Source organism: Anabas testudineus, chromosome 4 (genome assembly GCF_900324465.2).
Source record: "Anabas testudineus chromosome 4, fAnaTes1.2, whole genome shotgun sequence".
NCBI classification, from domain to species: domain Eukaryota; kingdom Metazoa; phylum Chordata; class Actinopteri; order Anabantiformes; family Anabantidae; genus Anabas; species Anabas testudineus.
Window position 1 is genome coordinate 16,768,687 of NC_046613.1, and position 13,009 is coordinate 16,781,695.

The 13,009-nt window shown below is 41.4% G+C and overlaps 1 long non-coding RNA gene across 2 annotated transcripts; it reads left to right on the forward strand.

The window, feature by feature from the left end:
* Positions 1-4,680: 4,680 nt before the first annotated feature.
* LOC113151972 lies at positions 4,681-6,427 on the forward strand. 2 transcript variants are annotated; one of them, XR_003297880.1, is made up of 4 exons: positions 4,681-5,033; positions 5,331-5,421; positions 5,503-5,641; positions 5,731-6,427. It is a non-coding gene; the product is annotated as an uncharacterized LOC113151972 (long non-coding RNA). The 2 variants fall into 2 exon arrangements; XR_003297879.1 differs by having other exon boundaries at positions 4,681-5,421.
* Positions 6,428-13,009: the final 6,582 nt, after the last annotated feature.

The following is a 13,009-nucleotide window of genomic DNA, read 5'->3' on the forward strand; positions in this document are numbered from 1 at the left end:
GCCACTTTTATTCTTTCACCATATTTGAATAATCTTTTATCTCGCCTCTGCTGTCCTTTACAATAATGTTCACACGACTCCTGTTTCTCACCGAAGGATGCAGAGACATACATGCACGTGGAGCATGCATGTTCCTAATTTCACTTCGATTTGAGCTCAGGTGGCACCGGTTAACTTTATAAAAGCCTCTGAAAATTGCTTCGCAGTTTAATAGGAAAGCTATTGTCATGTTTTCATTTTTGGAGAGAATTGTATAACAAAATAAACCAGCACCGTGGAGTCAAAATGAAGATGTTTAAAGCAATACTGCTTTTTGCTTTCTAAGCAGCACACCTGGAGACTTGGATTACAATGTCCAACCAAAATGACATTTATATATTTTGCACACAACTACTTTACATTCTGTGCCACCATTCTGAACCGCCGTTGCACCGCAGCTTGCTCTAAAATGTTCATGTCAGCCATAACATCCAGCCACTCACAAGAAAAGTGAATAACACTGATTATCTCAATCACTCCTCAGTTACAATCACAGCTGCCAAGGGGTGGGATATATTAGGCAGAAAGCAGTCTTGAAGCTGATGTGTTGGAAGCAGGAAAAATGGGCAAGTATAAGGATCTGCATGAATTTGACAAGGGCCAAATTGTGCTGGCTTGACGAGTGGGTCACAGCAAATCCACAACAGCAGGTCTTGTGGGGAGTTCCCTGTATGCACGGGTTAATACCTAACAAAAGTGGCCCAATGAAGGGCAATTGGTGAACTGGCAACTGGAGGTTTCAGAACACACAATGTAATACAGCTCGCTGTGCACTGGGCTGTGTGGCTGCAGCACACTCAGAGTGCCCATTCTGGTTTTAATGTTGTGGCTGATCAAAACTTACATCCAACTGGAATTGCAGAAACCAATCAAGGTTGAGAGAGAAAAAAATCTAGTAATCAACATGGCTTCATCTCTAGTTTTTATTTTTTAGCCCACACACACATACAGATTTTGTCAGGAAGCCAGACACGGGATATTTCTGCTGACAAAGAGGACCTGATATTCTAATTATGGGTCTCATTTGGGGTTTATGAGCTTTAGAAATGGACCTCTGGCCAAATCCAGACTCAGCCAAGTTTGCTGAATTTTCTAAGCTAAAATGTTTGTTACCCTCATTATATGTGTGGCATAGACTCAAATACATACTGTACCTTTCAATGTTAAGCGAAAACTGTAAAATCAACAACACACAGCCATAGGACAGTACATCAGTCACAGTGGTTACCTGTCAACAACAAAGCACTGAGGATCCTAAAGGAGGTCTGACTGGATGCTGAAACTACAGTCTGAACTGTTGTATCCTTCAGCCATAACAGACCAACCGCACCCAGGGAGCAGCAGAAGGTTTCGACATAGTGGGTCTGCACAGCTCATCATTCATTCATGGTCTTCAGCAAATGTGGAGTCATGGAGAGAAAAGCGCTCATTTATCTTCATACAATTAGCTGAACAAACAGGGAAAAACATGTTATTCATATACTGGTTGGCCTTATGGACACATTCTTTAAAGATTGTTATTAATGTATTTCACCAAAACTGGTTCTTTCTATTTGGTAATTAGGGTAATTATTATTATTTCAGAAAAAAAAAACTACTTTTCTTGTAAGCAACCATAATATAATATTACGGACTGTACAATTCAACAATACCTAGCAGAGTCTGGACTCATACTTGTTCGTTTTTCTCTTCATTAAACGTTGTTACTCCTGGACCTACAACTGTTCACAAGTTTGAATGATAAGACCAATTTTTTAGCCATTTCTGATATTTACTGACTACAGGAGAGTATATCTACTTGAGTTATGTGACAGATAATTGGAAGTAAAATAGCACAATTTGGCCCCATTGGGATTTTTTCCACATGCACAGAAGAGAGTAGTAGAATAAATCATCTGGGTTTGGGTAAGGTTCAGTGTCTTCTCAAGGACACCTGAGCAAAGGGCAGAAGCTTGCTGACACTGTTAGTCAAATCCTGAACCTTTGTCTTCCCTTTTCACTGTTCTTACTCCATTACTCAGAGACTCAGAGGATGGTTTTATAGGAACATTTATAGAGGTAAATTTGAATTAGAAACATGAACTGTTATATATTCTGCATTGGTTTATACGTGACTATTGAGTATAAAACTTTTTATGAGCCTGATATATAAAGAGCTATAAAGGAACTGATCTGTTACCATGAGGTCACTGGTGTGAATCTCTGACCTGGACGGGGCATTTTCCATCAACGATACTTGTGTGCAGGTGTTCTTGTCCAAAAACATTTGATCACATTTCATGTTTTTGGATAGTGGAACTCCAAAAGTGGCCAATGCAATGAACCCAACTCCCTTTTGTTTTCATCTTTCCCAAAGGCAAGTTCTCCATCTTTTTTCAGTCCTGCATCAAAGTTGTTGTAACTTTCACTGCCTTTACATTAAGAAAGAAATTACACCAATTACACACACAATTTTCATATGAATAAAGGTATTTTTTCCACTTCCTGGTATAACATGATTTCAATTTCAATTTAAAAACTGATTCATTATTTAAAAGGCTTAAAACTGGGTGTTTTATGTGCCTAGCAAAAGAAACCACGGCCACTTTGCAGCAGATCAACTCAATCATTACCATAAGAACTCTTTCTAAGACTGTTTTCATGAGATTTGACATAGTTTACTTCAAAAGAGGGCGGGTTTTCATAAAAGATGCTAGAGCTTTGCAGTGCTTGAAGCTTGAAATCAACTCGTGCATTTCAAGCGGTAACATAATCCATTTTGCAGAAACATCAACAGGGGCTATAAAAGAAGGTTTTGTATGGTTTTAAATCTAAAAATCTTAACATGTGCAGCCTGTGTTTGGCTCCTTGTCACATATGGATAGCTTTACATTTATCAAGCCAAACTACATTATGAAATCTACATATTTCATGAAATATAACTTAAATGTTTCACTTTATTATCAGGAGGTAAACCTTAACTTTCCTTTATACTCTATATATTCTTCTTTCAGCTGCTCCCTTTAGAGGGCGACGCAGCGAATCATTCATGTTCATCTCACTCCAACCACAAGGGCCATAATCAGGTGTCCAAATACTAACAAAGGAATAACTCTTCAGGCACAGACACATACACAATTGCTGTCACTTTGCCACCAGTGAGTCTATTTGTCTGCAGGGTAGTGCACCACACTCTACCTCTGTAGGACAGAGTCACTGTACGTCAGGGCTGGACAGAAAACACTATTTAGGACAAATTACTCTTTTTCATGTTATGTAATGTCTAATTACGTGATGCAAAAATTCTCCAAACCCTGAGGGAAAATGTGGCTAAAAATGAAAATACATAATTGCTGTCACTTTATGTACTAGTATACTGCACTACATACGTGCTACTGTGTAGAGCGTGAGTCGTAGTAGATTGTACTGAGCAGTACTGTGGGGCTGGGATGGGCAGAGCAGAGTGGATTGAGGAATACAAGTGATGCCACTATTTGATTCTTCTATATGAATAGAATTTACCAAGTTTTGAATTGTTCACCCACTAATAGGGCGATTAGCTGCGATTAGACTGTTGTAAGACATGTTAGTTTTACCCTAATCACTGCAATAGAAATAGTAAGAGACACTCTAGAAGGCAGCCGTGAATGTATAATATGGAAATCAATGTAAAAGAGTACCCAAGTGATTTATTGCCTCTTGAAAAAACAGTGGCCCAAGTTTATCTCAATCGTGATGTTCAGAAAATCATTAGACTATTCATTGTAAATGTACACAAGTTTTTCTTTAGTTTTACCTGAGGCACGGGCACAGAAAGCTGTTCGAGTTTGACCAACCAATGATATTCTGACAGTTCATCATATACACAAATACACAAAGCACAGCTAAGTACAGCCATCTTCTATTTATGATAAATACTCATGGGTGAGTGTGTTTGCGTTTTTCTTTTCTTTCATAAAATGTGATGAATTGCGCCCATGTAAAATAATGAATCTCATGCATGATACCTCTAAAACACTTATAGTATGGGGATTTTGGCTGCAGAACAAATGGTCCCTTTATCCAAAACACACTCATAATCCATTGCTCTCGTTGCGGTCCTTTTTCACAACAGATTTAAACAGCAGGATAAGCACAGGTGTAATTAATAACATTAATAATGGCTGCATTTGTTTTAGGTTTCAGGTTCTGAGCCCTGATGTTGTGAGTGCTGGCTCACTGTGTGGCTGGGGAGCGTAAAGCACTTAAACGGAATGAAGCCATCATTAATGTTAAATATTGCGGCTATGCTTTTCCTGTTTGACAAGTCAAAACATCGGCTGTGAAACAGGTCCACTGGGTAATGTGTCTCGATGTGCCATCAATAAACAGTCTTGTTTATAATGTCAAGCACATGCTTCCAACAGAGACCTCGGTGAAATATTGTTTAGGTACATTTCCAGTTTTGTGTTGCTAAAGGGTGTTAAATTAACATCCTCTCCACTAGGTGTTTACACAGGAATGATGAGCTCTTACATCTGTTAGAGATGCTCCTGACCACTTCCTGTCAGGATCTATTGTTTAATTATGATTGATGATCTTAAGGTCAAAGGTCACTGTGAACTTACTTTCCCACGGACCCCCCCCCCCCCCCCCCCCCCCCCCCCCCTTTCCATTAAGGGTATAATGATGTCATTGTAATGGCGTCTAGATGACCTTTCACTACGTCTAGATGACCTTTTATTGACTTTCAGACATCCGTCAGACCCGTCTAAGACAGGGATAATATACAAAGGAATAACTTAGAAGTTCAAGATTGTCTGGTAATCCGTGAGAACGGTGCCACACACACACACACACATTTGCATCAAGCGTTACGCCCGCCAAAATTTCACCAGTCCATAAAAGTTGGAAGTTTGGTCAAAGCTTCAAAAAATCGGAGCTCAGTTCTGTTCAAGCGTCTGACATAGAAGCAGCCGTCTGGTGGAGTCTAACGAGACTGGTCCATGCTGTGCAACGCTGACTTTGTAAAAACGGTAAGTTTGTTTAATTATTGTTAAGTCTAAATGTAGGGTTTAATTAATGTATTAAATAATAAATATATAATGATGTCATTAGTTAGTGGGATACGAACCTGAGCTCGCCAATTAAAAAGTCTGATGCTTAACCGCTACGCCAAACGTCCACTGACCATTTGAGTTAGGAGCCTGTTAGTCAATAATTTATATTGTCTGATGAAAACATTTAAAAAGTTTTATCCTTAATTTGAGTACAAATTCTAGCTAACAATGTTCTACAATTTTGTGACGATGCACACATTCTTTTATTTTTAGCAATCAGCGGCGCTGTGCTTGACTTCAGATAAAGAAAAAAAAAAAAAACCTAAGAGTCTACAACGCTGGGTGTAAAAAACTAACATACGCTGTAAGTCCTCTCAGTCTATTTTAAGAAATCACAAACTAAAAAATCTCGGTCATAAAACTGATGCAATGTATATGATTTTAGGGACGGATCCCCATGTATTATGGTCGGCGCTTTATTTTGAAGAAAAGAAGCCTTTATTTTCTTCAGTCCAGCTTCCTTCCTCCCCCGCTGGATGACGATCGAAGGATGAGTCCGGTGCCTGCAAACAGGATCATGTGATGTAAGCCTGCGTCTTCCCTCACATTTCCATAATGAAAAAAAGCGAGAGTGTCATCAGATCCTAAACTCTAGACTGTTCATCTACTCTAGGTTCTCCTGGTGTGTAGCTCGGGGTACACCCAACTGAAAAACTGTCAGGAGTGTGTCATGACTGTATAATTCATCAATGTTTATGTTACAATATTGATTTAATGTATAGAATGAAGGCCCTATGTTTGGTTGTGGGCAAAGAATTCTGTTGTTAGCTGTTTCATGTGTTTTATGTTACCGTTGCTTATGTAGATTGAATAGTCAAGAGAATGGAGCTTAATAATCTGAGAGAATATTTGGCTCGAGTTATCAGCGCTCTATCGCAGCCAACGCCGCCTCAGCATACTGACGAGCAACCTAACAACCTGAACCTTCACACTAGCAACGACGATGATGATGATGACGTGACCCCTCATAATCTCAGTCAAATAGACGCTCTATTAGAACAACTCGCTGTCCGTAGCTCTCAATCAGAGTTAGCTTCTGAGCAAAACGCTTATCAAGCCTTGTTTGATGAGATAAACAGTCTTGCTTTGGACAATAGTGTTGAATATCAACCTTTAACCCCAGCTCTGCAGCATAGCCAACCCAATCCTTGTCCGTTTGATCATGATGATATATTAAATCAGATTCTAAACATAAGTCATCAGCCTGAAAACTCGGCAAATCACATTAGCGATGATAACATTTCACAAAACTATCAAGCCTTGATTGACGAGATAAAAGCTTTGTCAGGCTCATTTGTTCCTGCGACAGCTCAGAGACCAGCCACACAGACCGAGCCTCCTTTAGTCGAACTTGACGAAACAATAAATCAAATACTAAATATTTCTAGACAGATTCAAAACAATGCAACAGACCGGAGTAACGCTCCTGAAAAATTAGGGTGTCATCCACCCCCACAGCAAACAGGAGGAGGAGTCAAAGCTTCAACAAACTCCGGTAAACAACTTTCAACAAGTAGTTGTATTCCTCAAGCCTCTGGGGCTTCTAATCCGGGTCCATCCACCACTTGTAGTCAGCCTTCAACCAGCAGGTGTACCCAGCCTACCCCGTCACGTAGTGACAAAGTGAACCCTGAAGATGGCGCTCATGACCGTCCAATTCAAAATAGTTGTGATGAGGGGGGTGGTAGCATCCTTAGGCGGCCTCAGTTCAATAATATTGAGATTAGACGGCCATTAAACCTCCGGCGTAGCGGCAGTGCGGGTGATTTTGTAGCGGCGTATGTTCACATTATGGACGCTGTCCATCAGTTGGTTGATGAAATCCAGGCCCATGCCTCCGGTAATGACGATGTTATTCAGCTGGAGTTACGCGGTGATTTATTGCAAAACAGCGCCGCAGCCGTTGTATCGACGGATGACGGTATTGATCTGAGTTTATTTCAAGAGGTGCTCGATCACATCGCTCAATCCAATCAGTCTGTTTTGAGTGATGATAGTTTAGAAATAGTCGGTCAGCTTGTACGTAATGAGAGAGGTGGGGGTAAAAGGAGGGCTGACAAAACTCTGAACTGTGAGATTCTAAGCAAGAAGCGCAAGTGTTTGTACATAGTGAATAATCTAACCAATCAGCTGTGCTTTGCCATCAATCTAGCGCATCTCCTCAACCCTGGGTGTAGTGATGACGATGCTGTGAAATTTGGTAGAATTATTCAGGAGCAAAGCGGTCTAACAGATCAGACCCCTGTCTCCTTTTCACACATTGATAAATTTGAAACGGTAGTGCAGAGTAAAATAGTTGTGTTTTACAGAAACCAAGGAAGTGGGCCTATGTCGAAATTTGAAACACAGACCCCTCGGAGTGCAAAAACTCTATTTTTATTCTTATTCCAGGGTCACTATTATGGGATCAAAGATGTCGGGATGTTTCTTGGTGTGAAGTACTATTGCACATTTTGTCATACGGGGTGCGCCTCTGAGTCCTGTCACCTCTGCCCGGGCCACTGCGGGGTATGTCTTGACCAAGCCTGCAACACAAAGCCGAAGCATCTCACCCGCTGTGAGGATTGCGGTCGTATGTGTCAATCGCTCTACTGTATGGAGAAACACAGAGAGAAAAAATGGCGACCTAAAGCTGGGAAATATGCGAGTCAATGCGATATACATAAATATTGCCCTGATTGTAGTCTCCCCTATTACACTGCGTTATCGCACCAGCTTCAAAGACATAGATGCCCGGCGTTTCATTGTCTTATTTGTGGAAAAGAATATGCTGAGAAAGAGACATATGAAACTCATAAATGTTACATTCAACCTCTAGAGGTGTTTGAGAAAAAGAAAAAGAAAAACAATAAAAGTAATAAAAAGCAAAAGTCTACACCCAATGTCAAAAGTAACACGAAGCCAAAACCGGTAAAGGTTAGTGATGATGATGATGATGAAGACGATGATGATGATGACTACGGTGATGTAGATAGTGATGATGATGAGGAAAAGTTAAGAGTTATCTACTATGATTTTGAGACATTTCCCACAGCCACCGGCGTCCACGTACCGTTTTATGTCTCGGCTATAAGCGATCATGGTGCTGAGTGGTGTTTTGAAGGAGTTGAATGCTCCAAAAACTTTATTCGGTTTTTCAGGAGACCAGAGTTCAGTAAAATGGTTTTTGTGGCTCATAATTCTCGGGGGTTTGACGGCTACATCATTATCAGAGCTCTGGTTGAATTAGGTATCGACACAGATGTAGTGATGCAAGGTGCCAAAATTGTATTAATCTGTGAAAATCACTATGATCAGAGATTCATAGATTCAGCCTCCTTCCTTCCCTTTCCTCTGGCGCAGCTGCCTAAATGTTTGGGCTTTGAGGACGAGGAGAAAGGCCATTTCCCTCATCGTTTCAGCTCGGCTGAAAACCTGAATTATGTGGGGCCCTATCCAGCGCCGGAATTTTACGGGGTAGATCAGATGACTCCAAAAAAGAGGGAAGAGTTTCTCTGTTGGTACAATTCGGTCTGTCACGGTACATTTGACTTTCAGAAAGAGGCCCGACTCTATTGCCGGAATGACACAGTCATTCTTAGGAAGGCGTGTCGCTTATTTCGAGATAGCTATATAAGCGAAACGACTGTGGATCCGTTTTTCTCCGCTACGATCGCTGCAGCTTGCATGAATGTTTTCCGCAAAAATCATCTTCCGGCGGATACTGTAGCTATTCCGTGCCCTGAAAATTACCGCCGACAATGCAAACGATATTCCGACGCTGCCATCCAGTGGCTGGAATACACCATGCTTCAGAAAAACATTTTCATTCAGCATGCACTGAATCGAGGCGAGAAGCAGTTTGGGCGGTTCTATGTTGACGGCTACGCCGTGGTTGATGGTGTTGAGACTGTTTTTGAGTTTCTAGGATGTTTTTACCACGGGTGTGCACAGTGTTTCAAGCCCACAGACAGAAATCCTCTGACAGGGGAGAGCTTTGAATGTGCATACAGACGTACTGAGGAACGTCTCAGGTTGTTGGAGAGTGAGTTTGGTGTAAAACTTGTTGTTATCTGGGAACATCAATGGAGCAGGATGAAAAAAACTGACGTGGGTGTGTGTAACTTTCTCAAAGAATACCACGCCCCCCAACCCCTGATAGCACGTGACGCCCTGTACGGTGGCCGTACGTGTCCAACGTGCCTGCGCTATTCTGTCGGTGATGACGAGAAGTGTTTTTACGTGGATTTTACCTCGTTGTACCCTGATGTTCTTTGCAGGTTTCCATATCCGATCGGCCATCCCGAAATTATCGTTAGAGACTTTCAGGACCCGAGTCACTATTTTGGACTCATTCAAGCTAAAGTCTACACGCCGAGAGGGTTGTTTCACCCTGTGTTACCGTACAGGACATCTCGCGGGAAGTTGGTCTTCACGCTCTGCCGCACATGCGCGGAGGAGAATTATCAGGGCGGGTCTTGTAGCCATAACGACGAAGAGCGAGCTCTGATTGGTGTGTGGGTTTCCCCGGAAATAAACAAGGCTGTTGCTAAGGGATACCGCATTGAATTGAAAGAGGTTTGGCACTTCCCTAAAGTAAGCGATACCTTATTCACAGGGTATATTAAAGGTTTCCTTAAAGGGAAACAGGAGGCTAGCGGTTATCCGCCTGAGGCTGTTGATGCAGCAAGCAGAAAGAGGTATGTAAAGGATTATGCCAAGAGACAAGGAATCAAATTAGATCCGGCTAAAATTGCCCTCAATCCGGCTAAAAGACAGGTGGCAAAACTCTGCCTTAACAGCCTGTGGGGTAAGTTTGCCCAGCGTAGCAACATGACACAGACTGAGATAATAAATAACCCTCAAGACTTCCTCACAGCCATGTTCTCAGGGGAATACAGGATAAAATACTTTACCTTTGTCAGCGATAAAGTGGCTATAGTTCAGAAATGTTACAGTGATAAATGTGTAGCACCGCCTAATAGGACTGATAACATCTTTATAGCTGCATTCACAACAGGATACGCCCGTCTCAGGCTGTATGAATATCTGGATGAGCTACAGGACCGAGCCCTTTATTACGATACAGACAGCATAATTTACGTAAGTAAACCAGGTGAGAATGTTCTCCCCTTAGGTAATCTGCTCGGGGAGCTCACGGATGAACTGTCAGGTGACACGATTAAAGAGTACGCTGCAGCGGGACCAAAGAGCTATACCTATCAGACAAGAAGCGGTAAAGTGTGTCTGCGTGTGAAAGGGATCACTCAGACATATGAGTGCTGTGAGTCAATTAATTTTGACAGTGTCAAGGATCTGGTTGAAGGGTACATAGCTGACTCGTCAGAGGAGCGTTTCCTTAAAGCGCCACAGCACAAGATTCTGCGTGACAAGAGCAGATTTCAGCTGAAAAACTCCTCGATTGAAAAAAAGTTTCGAGTGGTTGTTGATAAACGCCGTCTGCTGCCTGGTGGTAAGAGCGTTCCATTCGGATACTAAAAGACAAACTATTATGGAGGAAACAGATTCAGATTTCAGACTGAAAGCTCCATTCTCTTGCCTGATTGTAGGTCCAAGCGGTTCGGGTAAAACTGTTTTTGTAAAAAATGTATTGGAGAACTGTAATTATGTAATGGATGTTGTACCTGACAATATTGTATGGATTTACACGTGTTTTCAACCTCTGTATTGTGAATTGCAAAAAATGTGTATAAAAGTCAAGTTTGTGGAAGGTCTGCCTGCTTCTTTTGAAGATGAAAAACTTTTCCCTCCTGGTGAAAAACATTTGGTTATTTTAGACGATGTAATATGTGAAGCCAATGATAATCCAGAAGTGGTAAAAATTTTCACACAATATAGACATCATAAAAATATGTCTGTAATGTTTCTCACGCAAAATATCTTTCATAAGGGAAAATATAGTCGTACTCTCAACTTGAATTGTACGCACCTTATACTTTTCAAAAACCCACGTGACAAACTACAAATGTCTATCTTGGCGCAACAAATATTTCCTAGAAAAAAATCATACTTTTTAGAAAGTTATGAAGACGCCACAAAAAAACCCCACAGTTATTTATTGGTCGACCTCACGCCATCCTGCCCAGACGACTTCAGACTGAGAGCGGGTCTGCTGCCTTCCGAGCTCCCATGCGTCTACCTGCCTGGAAAAAAGTAAATAAATAATAATAATAATAATGTCGACCCGTATGAAAAGAAACATGCCTCTGCTGACGGCGTTATTGAACAGCACACCGCGCCTGCGTAAAGCTATACTGTCAAACTGCTCCTCAGATCTGATTCAGGCGGTGTGTGAACTAGCTTTAAACCTCTTAAAGGGCTTGATCCCCGTCACAGATACACAATATAAAAAACTCAGACGGGAAAAGAATCACCTTAGACTGATTGCTGACAAAAAGACGAGTCTATCCAAGAAACGTAAAACTCTACAAACAGGTGGATTTCTGCTCCCATTACTCAGCGTCGCTCTGCCATTCCTCGGTCAGCTGATATCAAACGCTGCTTCAAGATAATCGATGTAAGATATGGCATCACGAAAAATGTACCTGCTATCCCCCGACCAGCTAAAACGTCTAAACGATAGAGTTAACCAGCCTGAAAATATTCGAGATCGGGTTGAAACTGATTTAGATGAAAAGATGCGAGAGATCCTGGAAGAAAAAGGTCTGATGCCTGATGAGAAAATAAAAAAATACAACGCTTTGCTGCAGCGATATTTGAATCTTCAGAGAACGAAACAAGCTGAGACCCGTGAAATTGTACTGAGTGTATCGAAGGAGGAGGCTCAAAAAGACACTCCACAGCATAAAGACAATGAAGACGGCGTCGTCAAAGAGGTTCTTGCAAACATTAACCCTCGTTTTCAAAAGAATGCTCAATACATTTTACAGAAGATATCTGACGCTGATGGTTTAGCCCGATGGAACCATGAGGGGGAATTTATCTACGGTGAAAAAACTATACGCGGATCGCACATATTGGATTTAATGAAACATTTAGCGGTCACACATCATTCGAAGCAGCAACCTCCAGGATGGTCTGAATTCTTACACGCCTTGGCAGACTTGAACATACCTCTGTCCACGATTCCTAATAATAGAACCCGTTTGGAAATACGTCAAATCAAAGACAACCCCCCTCTAACATATTCTACTCCCCCTCAAATGAGAAGTTATGATTCGTATGAGGCACCTGTTACGCGTGCTTTTACATCCAAACGTAAGAGGAAGAAAAAGAAAAACATCACTCTATCACCCCGTTGGCTCACTTTGTCGTGATTTTATATGCATTGTTTTGTTTCATAATAATAATAAAGAAGCTTTTAAAAAAGTAATTATGGTTTACTCGACGTCTTTATTTTCATTATACATTACAAGTTATGACATTGTAGAAACATTTCCATTGAACATACCATATGATTATAGTAATCTATGTTAGGATTAGCTACACAATTTTGATATTTTTCCACAAATTCAGAAACCATAGAATCATTTAGATCACAGTCAGCGTCATAGAGCGAGAGAACGTTTTGATATGATAAACCGCATGCGCGATGACACAGATAGTAGATACAGTGCTGACCGCAAGCAGTAGATAAGGGGCTCTGTAAGGTCATGTTGTGATATTTAATCCTCTTCGTTCCGACCTGGTTTTCCAGAAACTGCAGAATGGTTTGCGGGTAATAAATAAAATCAGGCGGAAAACCGTAAGAATCAAAGAACGTAGCGTCGCCATTTTGTTCCAGAGTGAGGGCCAACCAGTGTTGGCCGGGTCGGTCACGTGGATCTGTGTTTACCACAAAGTAGGCCGGTCTCGCCATTTTGTTTTGCAGCAGCGGTAACTCGTCAGAGGCCAAAACTCCGCAGAAAACATCCCCCAGTAAATGATGTAAA